The sequence below is a fragment of the Hylobates moloch genome, unplaced genomic scaffold (genome assembly GCF_009828535.3).
Source record: "Hylobates moloch isolate HMO894 unplaced genomic scaffold, HMol_V3 SCAFFOLD_2, whole genome shotgun sequence".
Classification (NCBI taxonomy): domain Eukaryota; kingdom Metazoa; phylum Chordata; class Mammalia; order Primates; family Hylobatidae; genus Hylobates; species Hylobates moloch.
This window is the reverse complement of record NW_026652277.1, coordinates 141,635,449-141,648,293: the sequence shown is the minus strand read 5'-3', so window position 1 is coordinate 141,648,293 and position 12,845 is coordinate 141,635,449. Positions and strand designations below refer to the sequence as shown.

At 35.2% G+C, this 12,845-nt stretch overlaps 1 protein-coding gene across 4 annotated transcripts in view; it reads right to left on the bottom strand.

Moving 5' to 3' along the window:
* The window catches only part of NKAIN2 (sodium/potassium transporting ATPase interacting 2), a 1,036,965-nt gene that overhangs the window by 890,442 nt on the left and 133,678 nt on the right, over window positions 1-12,845 (bottom strand). The window lies entirely within an intron of this gene.

Sequence of the window (12,845 nt, the reverse complement as noted above, 5' to 3'; positions counted from 1 at the left end):
AACCGGACTCCTTTCTCTTACTATATCCAAAAACCAACTCAAGATGAATTAAAGACTTAAATGTGAGACCTAAAACAATAAAACTACTAAAATAAAACATAAGGGAAACACTTCAGGACATTGTACTAGGCAAATATTTTATGGCTAAGACCTGAAAAGCACAGGCAACAAAAGCAAACATAGTCAAAGAGGACTATATTAAACTAAAAAGCTTCTGCACAGCAGAGGAAACAATCAACAGAGAAAGAGAAAATCTGCTGAATGGGAAAAAATATCTGTAAACTACTCTTCCAACAAAAGACCAATATCCAGAATACACAAGGAACTCAACAGCGAAAAAAAAAAAATCCCATTTAAAATGGGGAAAGGATATGTATAGACATCTCTCAGATGATAGCCAACAGGTATATGAAAAAATGTTCAGCATCACTAGTCATCAGAGAAATGCAAATCAAAACCACAATGAGATATCATCTTACTCTAGTTAAAATTATTTTATTAAAAAAATACAAAATAAGAGATGCTGGAGAGGATGCTGAGAAAAGGAAAACTATATACACCATTGGTGGAAATGTAAATTAGTACAGCAATTATGGAAAAGAGTATGGAAATTTCTCAAAAAGCTAAAAATAGAACTACCATATGATTCAGCTATCCCACTACTTCATTTTTATCCATGGAAAAGAAATCAGTTTATCAAATGGATACCTGCACTCCCATGTTTATTGCAACACTGTTCACAACAGCAAATATATAAAATCAACTTACGTGTCCATCAATAGACAAATGGATAAAGAAAATGTGCTACACATACATAATAAAACACTATTCAGCCATAAGAAAAGAATGAAATAATGTTGTCCTTTGAAGCAATATGGACAAAACTGGAAAACATTATGTTAAGTGAAATAAGCCAGGCATAGAAAGACAAATACCATATGTTCTCACTCATATATGGAATCTAAAAAAAGTTGATTTCATGGAGGTAGACAATAAGAGATACCGGAGGCTGAAAAGGGTGTGTAGATGGTGAGAGCTTATGAGAATTATAGAGAATTTGGTTAATGGGTACAAATATACAGTTAGACAGAAGGAATAGGTTTTAATGTTTGATAGCAGAGTAGGGTGACTATAGTTAACAATAATCTATTGTATATTTCAAAATAGCTGTAACAGAGGACTTGAAATGTTCCCAGCATATAGAAATGATAAGTGCTCGAGATGATAGGTACCCAAAATACCATGACTTAATCACTGCACAGTCTATGCATGCAACAAAATATCACCTGTACCCCATAAATAGGTACAAATATTTGTATCAATAAAAAAAACTTTAAAACACAAAGCCTTTAAAGCCCATGTCTGTGGTTCTCTGGCTATGGCTAAAAAATGTAGGCAGTTCCAGACACATGCTTTTAAGGCCCTAACAGGACTTTGGATCAAAGCTTTCTGCAACACAGGATATATTCTGGTGGTATACAGTATAGGGGAATGAAGGGAAGAAAAATAAACAACATAGAGGCTTTGAGATGAAAGAATACAAGTTAATTTTACACAAATATAATATTTGAAATGGCATTTTCTCTCTCCTTAACTTCTTTTCACATAGCCTGGCTTTTTGTGGAAAAACAAGGAAACATATGTTCAGGTTAAGCTGTATGAGTTCATAGTCAGATCTAGAAAAAGTCCAAGTATTGTGTAAACTTTGATATCTATTAGTGATAACAAGATTCCCAGAACACAGCCCTGATCTGAAGACAAAGGGCTAGAATAACTGCATTATGCAGCCATTTATCTTTTTTCACATCAATCGTATCACTAATCCCTAAAGGCACTGTGGTTCCCACAGAAGAAAGGTGACCGCCACAGTACAACTCCCATCCTGTTCCTGAATGTAGGAGGCCAAGCTTGGAGAAGTCAGACATACAAGAGCTCAGTAAAGACTCCAGCAGGAAAGGTCTTCCTTCCTGGGTATAACAACAATTAGAACCTCCAAGGTTTGTCCTTGAATGATCGTTTCCCAGTAGGGAGGGACTGCCAATCAATGGCTTTGATTGATGACTCTACCTGATGTCTGTTCATGGGGTGATGCTCCACTGTCAACACAGGCCCCCATGTGGCAGAGAACTCTATCTTGGATGCCCAGGGCAGTGGTGTAGCTGTCTTAAACTTTTACAATTTCCAAAATAAAAAGGCAGGGGGAAAGAAGGAAAATCAACCTTATAAATCTAAACAATTAGGCTTACAGAATTTAAAGGTTTTACTCTATCACGGTATCACAATATCAGACCTTGTTCTGTAGAGCTAGCAGCAAATCAGCAGGTTTGCCTCCTCAATTCCAGTTTTCTTTTGTATAATACAATCAATCATATAATCATCCAACGTAATCTGACAGTTGATTTTTTTAAAAAGCAAATCATCTGAAAATGGTGAAAAGATTTCAAATTCCTTAAGGGAAACATGTTGTAAAATTTCCATGGTGATAATTTCATTAACACAGTGAGAATTTTGAAGCTCCAAGTAAAATTAGATTTAAAAATCAAAGTATAAATTTAGTTAAACCACATTTACCTCATCATGCATAGTAGAGCATATTACTTCAAATAAATATATTTAATGGCATTTTATATAGTCAACATTTAAGAAACAAATGTTCAAAACAATTTCAGAGAAACTAATGATGTGTGCCACCTAAATTGAAGACATTCATTCTGAAAATCATTACTTAAATGTAAGGCTCTTTTTAATTTTAAGATAAATACTTTACTCTGCTCACCAACTGAATTCCTCATTAACCTAGCAGAATAGAGCAGCATTGTTGTGCAGCTGATAACCCTCCCTTTTTATTATGCAAATAAGACTATACAGGTGGTTACAGATTTTCAAATAACTGTTACTAATTATACATTATTCTCCAATGCCATAATAAAAATGGAATGAACTTGATATTGACATAAGGAAAACATTCAGTTTAAGGAAATGATAAAGTCTCAGAAACAGATGTTACCATAAATTACAGTCTAATAATTTAAGGGTGAAATTGTGCTGAAGGCTCAGTCATACATAGTGGATTTCTTTATGTCTTATCCAACAGGAATCAGGGTTAAACGTTCTAAATATGGTTTAATCTCACTTGAATTATATCTGATTGAAAGTTGCAATTTGACACAATTGATGAATTTCTCAGAAATCCAATTGTTATGTAGAAATGGTACACTTGCAAGGGTAACTCATGGCAACACAAGCCATGAAGTTCTGCTTACTAAAACACAAGAAGGAGAAGGGAGTGAGTCAGCTTCACACATTAAAGCAAGATGTGCCAAGTGACGGTGGTCCTGGTGAAGCTGCCAAGCTGACTTCAGCATTACTGCCAGATTTAAGAAACACCTGCTGGGACCACAGAGTGCATGTTCACAGTCACTCAGTCATTGAGGAAGAAGGTGCCAGGCCTAATTCTGAGGAACTTTAGAGGGCAATGCAGCCTGGATCTCAACTTCTTAAAGGCCCTCAGATTTAAACTTTAAGGTCTCTATCTGAATTCTACAACACAGTCACACACACACTGACATGACAAATTGAAAGAGGTGTTCATATTAAAATTCTTAATATACCACATCCTTCATAAGAATATTAGACATTTCTTCATTTTCTAATGCACCAGAGCCTCAACAGCGGAAGTAGCTGGACCAATCTTGACCAGTTAGAGGCCTTGGTAAACCTAGAAACAGGAACTTGAAGACATTGATGAAAAAGCTCTACCCTGTGCTAGGTTTAAAATGTTGTCATAAACGCCATTATTAATAAGTAGGGAAGAAAATATTAGAGTTCAGTGAGTGCCTTATCATCTTCAGCATTAACAATAGCTTCAATTTATGAACTAACTCTATTTTTCCCTGACTTTATAACTTTGTGCAAATATATAAAATATTATTCCTGTATCTGGAAGTTTCCATAATAAAATCTACATATGTCTGTGTGTGCATGTGTGTTGGGGGTGGGTAACGTGACGGTTTCTAAAACACATTCAATACTGCTCTTATCCCTTAGATAAGATATCAATCCCCCACAAGGTAAGATGAAATGCTATACAAATCGAGAGCTATGGCCTTAACCTAAGAAGTTCAGCGAAAGAGTTTTCAAAATAATGGGAAATAATGCTTGGAAGTTGCTACTGAATACACAAAACGTCCAAGTCATTGCTGCATCATTTTTCTTGATCCCAAAGTAAACTCTCTAATTAAACAAGAGATATATTTCTAAAGTTTCTCAAGTTCTTTCTCAAGTTTTATATTTTTCCTTATCAAAGCGTTTGTCACCAAGAAGAGATTATGTTTCTTTTTTTAGGCATCAGTAAACACAGGATGTGGAATAAGGCTACAATTATCTGGATGATATTTAGCCCAAGGAGGGCTGGTCAGTAAGAATTTCCGAACATGAGCACATGATTCCATGAAACTTCCTAAACTAGTTGAGGAATGTGGGACCAAAATAGAAGGCTACACATGAGATGGGGATAGGGTACCAAAAGACAAAGGCGGGGAGTCAAGAGGAAAGCTGGTTTAGGGTTTCCTTGGAGAAAGTGAGACTAGGTCTGAAGTCTGATTAGGGGTTAAAGTGAGAATCTCATAATCTTCATAGTCTAAGCCACAGGATCTGCCATTTGAAAAGTGATTTTTATCCTAATTCCTACCAGGGTGGGATGGCAGAACTGGAATGAAGGCTGATGACGAGGCTATCTAATTTTGCTGCTTGCATCAGAAACTAAGAAAGGCACTCCAGAAGTGAAAAAACCAGGGGAAGGTATAAGTATTGAAGAAACAAAGGGCTGACATGTCTTTTTTCTTTCCTTTAGGTCCAGCAATCTTTTAAAGAAATCAGAGTTATTCCCTAGGACTACAGAGAGAACATCAAAGACTCCCTTTGGAATCAATTAATGCCTGCAAATAATATTCATCTAAAATCTCACTCAAGGATATATGATTGGTAAATATTTGAATTCACAGAGGACCAATAACACAACTCTGTGAACAGAGTGTTTGTGTTTGTTTGGTTTTTAACATTATTGCAATATCACTAAGCATTTGGCAAATCAATTAAAATGGTATTATTAAGCTAAAGTGTTCTGACCCTTATAAAATATCTCCAGATTTACTCTTCCAGTAGTTCAGCTGAATACCTAAAACAATGGAATACCCAATGAGGTTGAGTATACATTAAAGTCTATTTTCAATGAAGTGGTGATAACTATTAAGCTCAAGGTGACTTTTCATAGAAAAAGACTAGCAGTACAGTGTACTGACTATGAGTCAGATACTTCATATGTTATCTCCTAAAATCTTTCCAACAACCCATTGACATGGGTACTTATTTCTATTTTAAAAACTGGAAGACTGACTGAGGCTGCTTTTAAGAAGCATAGTCAGGAACTGAATACAAGACTGCCTATGCCAAAGCAATGTCCCCTTTCCACAAGGGGACAAAGAATCACCTCCAGGAGAATACTAGGATTCTTAAAGATGATTTTATCATATCTTTGCAAGGACAGTTTTCCTAAAGGACTCAAATAATAATACAAGTCACAAGAAAAATTTTTTGAAACAGTAACTTACTATTTAGGGTGAAAACAAGCTGTATATATCTGTCCCAATATTCAAGTATTTGAGGAAAGAATAATAGGCATATTTAACAGGTGATAAGCACCTTAGAAAAATCTGGTTGTATTGTACACACTTACCAATTATAGCTCAGAGATAACCACAGGTTCTTTTATAAGCCCAGTGGCTGTTAACCTATTATAATAGTTCATTCCTTTCCAACTACCCTTGATAGAAATGTGTAATTATTAAAACTATCAACGTAAATGCATTTGAATTAAAACAAACCACACTGTAAATTTTATGGCCATAAGTTTTGTAATGCACATGGGATTGAATAATATGCTATAAATTGACTGCTTTAAGAGAGAAAATATAGCTTATAACACAGCAGCTAAAACCTAATAATCGTTTAGTAAGAGTACTTGACTCAATTATTGTATAAATAAGCACTCCTACAGGATGAACTGAGTTGTGGTTACAATGAAATTTTAAATAAAAAGTGAGGTCTTTAAAACAGATGCCAACTCTTGTGAAGCTATTGAGAAGGTTTATTAATTTAAATCATGGCTCATAGGATTATGTTTAAGAAGCCAGTCTTCCACGATGACAAGTCACACCTTGAAATCGCCTTCATAGTCATGAAACCCTAGAGCTATTCAAGACCCTGAGATGTCCTTCAGCTTTGGCCAACAAAAATATCAGCAATAAGTACTGCTCGCATTCCACCTGCAGCATAGTCTAAATGAAGGTAAATAAGGCATTCATGCAAGAAATTAACACATGGCAAAAAATAATACTGAGCTCCAGGGTAAAATTTAGTCTTGTGTCAAAGTAAAAATCAATGAATATAACTTAAGAATATAAAATCTCCAACAGTACCTCATTAGTGTAATGCAGAACTTTACTCCAGGGACAATTTTTTAAAAAGCGTTTATTTTAATTTTATCATGCTCTTAAACAAATTCTTCAATGTCTACAACTATATGCAGGAAAACTCTTTAACTCTTTTATTTAATTATTAAATATCAATATTATGTATTATTCTATTAGTATTAGTCACTCATTTGATTATTCCTATTCTGCTGACTTAAAATGTAAGTGAACATTCTATTCCAATATGCTCAATTTTCATTCCATTTCATAAATGAAAAAATAATTTCTCATGTGCTCCTCAGTAACAAATTTTAGACTATGAAACCATTGGGACAACTGTTCTTAGGACTCATCAGCAATACGTAAAAAATAAAGTGATCTAATTTTAGACACACACATAAAATGATGATGTTAGCAAAAGTCAACTAGCTATTTAATAATGCTGCATCTTTAGAGTGCTACATACTAGCTATTTTATAGCTATTTCTGATGCTTTGGGGGTGGATTGCAGAACCACAGAGTATAAAGTCAAGTCAAACTGAAGCTGAAGTCCAAGGATAGAATCTGCAGAGAAGGGATTGGTAAAAAAAAGAGGTGGCACACAGCAACAATTTATGGATGCATGCCTAAAGTATGACAGGAAAGGGAAGAATTGATGCCATAGATACAAAAGCCAATCATGGGGAATTTCTCATACATCTTTTATCCAGGCTTCTTTCTGAACCCCGAAGGAGAGCAACAGATTCTTGGAGATGCTATTCCTGGAAGCTATGCATGTAACAGCAGGGCAGATGAATTGTTTTGCTTGATGCTGCTGTGCTGATTATAATATTTGTGTTTGAAATACCTTCTTTATATGTTTATATACATAGTCGTGCACCACAAAATGATGTTTAAGTCAACGACTTATATATATGATGGTCATCCCGTAAGATTCATAACTTAGCAGTGAGAGGCATTACTCACGTGTTTGTGGTAATACTGCAGTAAACAAATCTGTGCTGCCATGGGACAAAAATACAACAAATACAATTATGTACAGTATATATAACATTTGATTATGATAATAAATGACTATATGACTGGTTTACCTATTTACTATAATATAATTTATTGTAATTTTAGAGTGTACCCCTTCCACTAATAAAAAAAAATATTAAGTATAAAACAGCATCAAGCAGTCCTTCAGGAAGAATCCCAGAAGGCAATGTTATCAGGGCAGACTTGTTATCAGCTCCGCATGTTATTGCCCCTGAAGACCTTCCAGTGGTATAAGATGTAAAGGTGGAAGACAGTGCTATTGGTGGCCCTGACCCTGGAGAGGCCTAGGCTAATTAATGTATAGGTTTGTGTCTTCGTTTTTAACCAAAAAGGTTTAAAAAGTAAAAAAATATTAAAAATTTAAAAATAGCAAAACGCTTAAAATGAAAAATTTTATAAAGTAAAAATATTAGAGCAAGCTAAGGTTAATTTATTATTGAAGAATGAGAAATATTTTTAAATAAATTTAGTGCAGCGTAAGTGTACAGTGTTTATAAAATCTTAGTGTACAGTAATGTCCTAGGCCTTCGCATTCACTCACCACTCACTCACTCAAAGCAACTTCCAGTCCTGCAAGCTCCATTCATAGCAAATGCTCTATACAGATGTGCCATTTTAAATCTTTTATATCACATTTTTACCTGTACCTTTTCTGTGTTTAGATATGTTTGGATACATGATACATACATACTTATCTTTGTGTTACAAGTGCTTACAATATAGTAACATGCTATACAGGCTTGTAGCCTGGAAGCAAAACGCTATATCATATGCCCTAGATATGTAGTAGGCTGTACCATCTAGGTTTGTGTAAGTACTGTCTATGATGTTCACACAATGACAAAATCACATAACGACACATTTCTCAATCCTTGTCATTAAATGATGCATGACTGTGTGTGTGTGTGTATATATATCTATATATATACATACACACGCATACACACACACACATATATATACACACTCACAAACACACCCACACACACCCACACACACAAACACACATATAAAATACATGTAAGTGTAGTACATTCAGAGCATGGCTTATGTGATTTTTTTGTGCTTTAAGTGTTTTTGTATGATTCTAGCCAATGGTGGTTAGCCTGGCCAACTAAACTGGAACTTTGTCTCATGAGCAGCAGATTCCCAGCACTTTCAGCCAACAGTGTTCCACATCCTTATCCTGGGTCAAATAAATTTTTAATGTATGCTTCTCTCACTATTATGTCCCTTTCTGCCACTAATTAAGCAGTCTGGGCCCATAAATGACTGCCAAATAGAGGCTAGACCTGCTACCAGAAAACAAAGCAACTGCCTATCACTGGGTTTCAGCATGCCTATGTTAAGAAGCCTCCAGGTTTCTTCTTGCAAATGGTTGAATAAAAATTAAGTAACAATCTTCAAGGAGTTTAGCATGGGTAGGAGACTTCTGTCATTATGGAGAGCACCGCTGGGACAACACATATCTGCAATAACTGGAAAAAAAAACTGTGGCTGGAAGAATCGTGACTTGAAAAACTGGAGATGGAATAGCATAATTGGGAACGAAGAATTCATCTTCATAGGAACTAAGGCAGCATTTTCAAACTGTAGGTTCTGATCTACTTATTAATGGGTCAAAAATCAGTTTTGTGAATCACAACTTTTTTTTGTTTTCAGTAAGTAATAGTAAAAAATTGAATATGATAAAAAATATCAGAGTGCATTATTCCCAGCAAACTACTGGCCATATGATTTTTTCTTCATTTATAATTTATGTATTGCTGGTCATACATATGTATCTATCCATGAGTCACATTTTACAATGAATGAAAGTCAGCAGCTTAAGCAGAAACTACCATAAGTATTGCTAGTTAGTGTCTCTGTTTTGTGGAACGTACTGCCCAGAGTAAATGGGTTATGAGGATATGTAAATGGGTCCACTGGTGTTACAAATCTCAACTTGAAGAGTGTGCGGGGTAAGGCATTAGTTTACCTGCGTAGATTAACACCTGGTATGTCTATTGAACACTGAGCCCCTGTGTGCTAAGTGCCACCTGCACTCTCTGCAGCCATCTTTATTTTTGGGCCCCAGTTCAGTTTTCTGATTGGCACTCTACGACTTCATTAAAATTAGAGACTTATTCAGAACCCCAAGCCTCTTGGTTGGAGTCTTAACATTGTGTCTAGATCCTTGCAAACTCTTGCTTCCATTTTCTAGATCCTTTTACTTACACTTCTAAAGTCTGACTCGTAATCTGTTCTGAAAATCAACCACAGCTATAATGTCTCCTGACATCCTAAAATCATTGCCCGATTCTTAAAACCTCCTTTTGCCTTAACTTAGTCACCAAAATTTTATTTCCTGAGAGATAGGGCTGGACTTTACCATGCTCTTTGAATATTCTAGGCAAGATTAATGACTGTTCCTTAAGAACTAACCCACCATATGGATGAGTTCTGCATAGCAATGTCCACTGTTCCTTCACAAACATATACTGCTTAATTCCTAATATATTCAACAGAGTCTATCTGGGTTAAGACAGTTGCCAGTCTAACTTTCCATGATTCTATAGATGGACTCTCTCTCCAATCCTTTTGGTATCAAGTAGGATTGCAATAGTCAATAAATGCAGGCCATTCTCTGAGTCTGCCGTAGGGAAAAAATTATATATTTTATATATATAAATATATAAAATATATAAACATAATATAATATATAATACATACATTATATATTATGTATAATATGTGTATGTGTGTGTGTGTGTGTATGTGTGTGTGTGTGTATATATAAAAAGAACTGCCTTTGTAAATGAGTTCTGGTTTCATGGCAATTGCAAATTGTTCTATCTCTGGCCACTTGACTGAGGAATTGTAAAGACAATCACAGTGAAACATGAAGTGTTCAAATAAACTTCTAAGAAGTCAAAATAACTTAAGTATGTTTTCATGGCATCTGCCCTTCCTTTTTTAAAATCTCTTCCCCTAGTGTTTAAAATGAGCTTATTCAATTCTAAGCCATGAAATCTTATTTATTAATGCATTAGGCTGCAAGTGACAGAAAATTCAGCTAGTAGTAGCTTAAACAAATAGAGTTTTGTTTTTCTCACCAAAGAAGACTGGATGGAGGTAGGTGGCTGCTATCAGTGGTTCAGCAACTCAAATATATCAGGACTGAGATTTCCGGGATTCTCTTGACTTTTTTGTGTGCTTGTTTCCTCATGAAGCTGTGTGCATCAGATTCATGTTCAAGGCCCGAGAGGAGCAAGGGAGCAGAAAGGACACTGCTGGCTACAACTGACCCCATTCATAATGAAAACAAACACTCTTCAAGAAACTCTTGGAGCAGCTTGAAGGGAACACATGGACATCTACAGCTACAAAGAAGGCTGTGAAATTGAGGAAAAGTACTGCCAAGATTAACTGAGCTAGATAACAATTCATTGCTTGTGCTGCTCACATTGATACCCCAAACAAATTGGGCTCTATTAAGAATGAGGGCAGGGGAAATGGGCATCAAGTCAGGAATTAGCAGAGTTTGCCACTGCAGGCCATCTCTAGCTATGTAGTTAATGACTCAGAGAAATGCAGACATTTACTATTGTTTTTCATAAATGGTTGAGTCCTTAATGTGTAATTTAAGATATCACCACATATTTATTGATCCATAAGTAATGATGAAGCAATTTATAGAAAATGTCGTTCTTCTTTTCACATGCAGTCATGCACTCTCAATGTTTTTATTATATAAACTGAAGCAAATAAGTGTCAATGCATGGGTTCAATCTCAAGTTTTAAAAGAAAGCATTCAAATTTAATTAGAAGAGTAAATGGAAGATGACTGTACTTGGCATAGGGATACCTGGAGTCCATTTCCAATTGTGCTTCTTATGAACAGAGAAGTCCTGAACAAATCAAAATCTTTTCTAGAAACCAAGACACATCCAATGAGTTAAGTTGAATTTAGTGATAAATTTACTCTAACTCAAAACATGGTTTTAACTTTCCAGAGTAGAAGAGGTGATTCCTGAGGTATGAGGCAGAGACTAGAATTGGGCTTCTTAAGGCTCATATACCTATTATGTTAAAATATCCTTAATAACACACATTTCCAAAAACCTAATAGCAGAACAGCAAATCATTTTGTGGTGGTGGTGGTGGTTTGCTGCTGCTAGATTTTTGGAGCTGGCTGCTATTTTTGAAGTGTGATAGAGTACAATAGTCACAGACCTAATTGTTTTTTCTCTAGAATTTAACAGGGAATAATTAGGTTTCAGTTTTTACTTATGGCCAGATTTCAGTAATGAATGCCCATTTTTATTGAAGAGGTTTACATTTCACAAAAACTGCTGGATCCATTCAGACCAAGAGTATTCCCACTAGAATAATCGTATTGAACACCATGTACTGTAATATTAATTCATTTTGTTATCCTGTCTTTTGTTCACTGGATGATAGTTCCATAAATTGCTCATGCAATTTTTGGAGGTAAATCATAAATTTAGTGGCACACATATAACAACACTTTAGCATAATCAGCCCTAACATCAAAAGTCTTTAGTTCCTGCCAATTAACCAAAATATTTCAATGTACCTTTTGTCTTCATTTAAACAGTTAATACATTATCTTTATATTATTACTCCTCTTCATTTTGTATCTTCTTTAAATTATAGCATATTATAGATATATAACTTTTGTTTTATGCCTGTCAGCATTTTATTTTAGGGCTGCTTTCTTCCTGTGGCATCTTTTCATTCACACTGCAGATATTTCCATGTAGAAATTTTTCTTTTCCTTTAGATTCTGTTCTTAAAATGTATTATGCATTTTGTCCCACATCTCAATATATAAAAGCAATAATAGGAGTAATTAATGTTTTGCCATTTTACTTCTAGTTTATGCAGAATAGTCATTTGATTATCAACCCATCCAGGGTCTGCAATTAGACCCAGTTCCACAGCTGCTCTCTTCTCTTTTCCTATAATGCATGTTCCTTTCTTTGGAGCTGTTGTTTTCCAATGTGTGTGATGCACAATGCTCAGAATGCGTCTTCAAAATAAATGTGGTTTCTCTTTCTATCTTCAAGGCCAAAATGAAGAGACACTGTATTGAGCTTTTCAGAATTAAAGTGGCGCTTTTAGTGCCCATATGTTTTTGTAATAGTGGATGCAGTCAGCAACTTTGTCAATTTGGTTGTCACTGTCACACTAGGCTTTCCAGATGTTCAAGTGCAGAAATGTCATGCAACACCACAGCAAGGATGCATTTCTTTTTATTCTTTTTCTTGTCTATTTTTTTCCCTAAAGAAAGAGTGAACAAAAGAATAGCCATGGCAAGTACGGCTATTC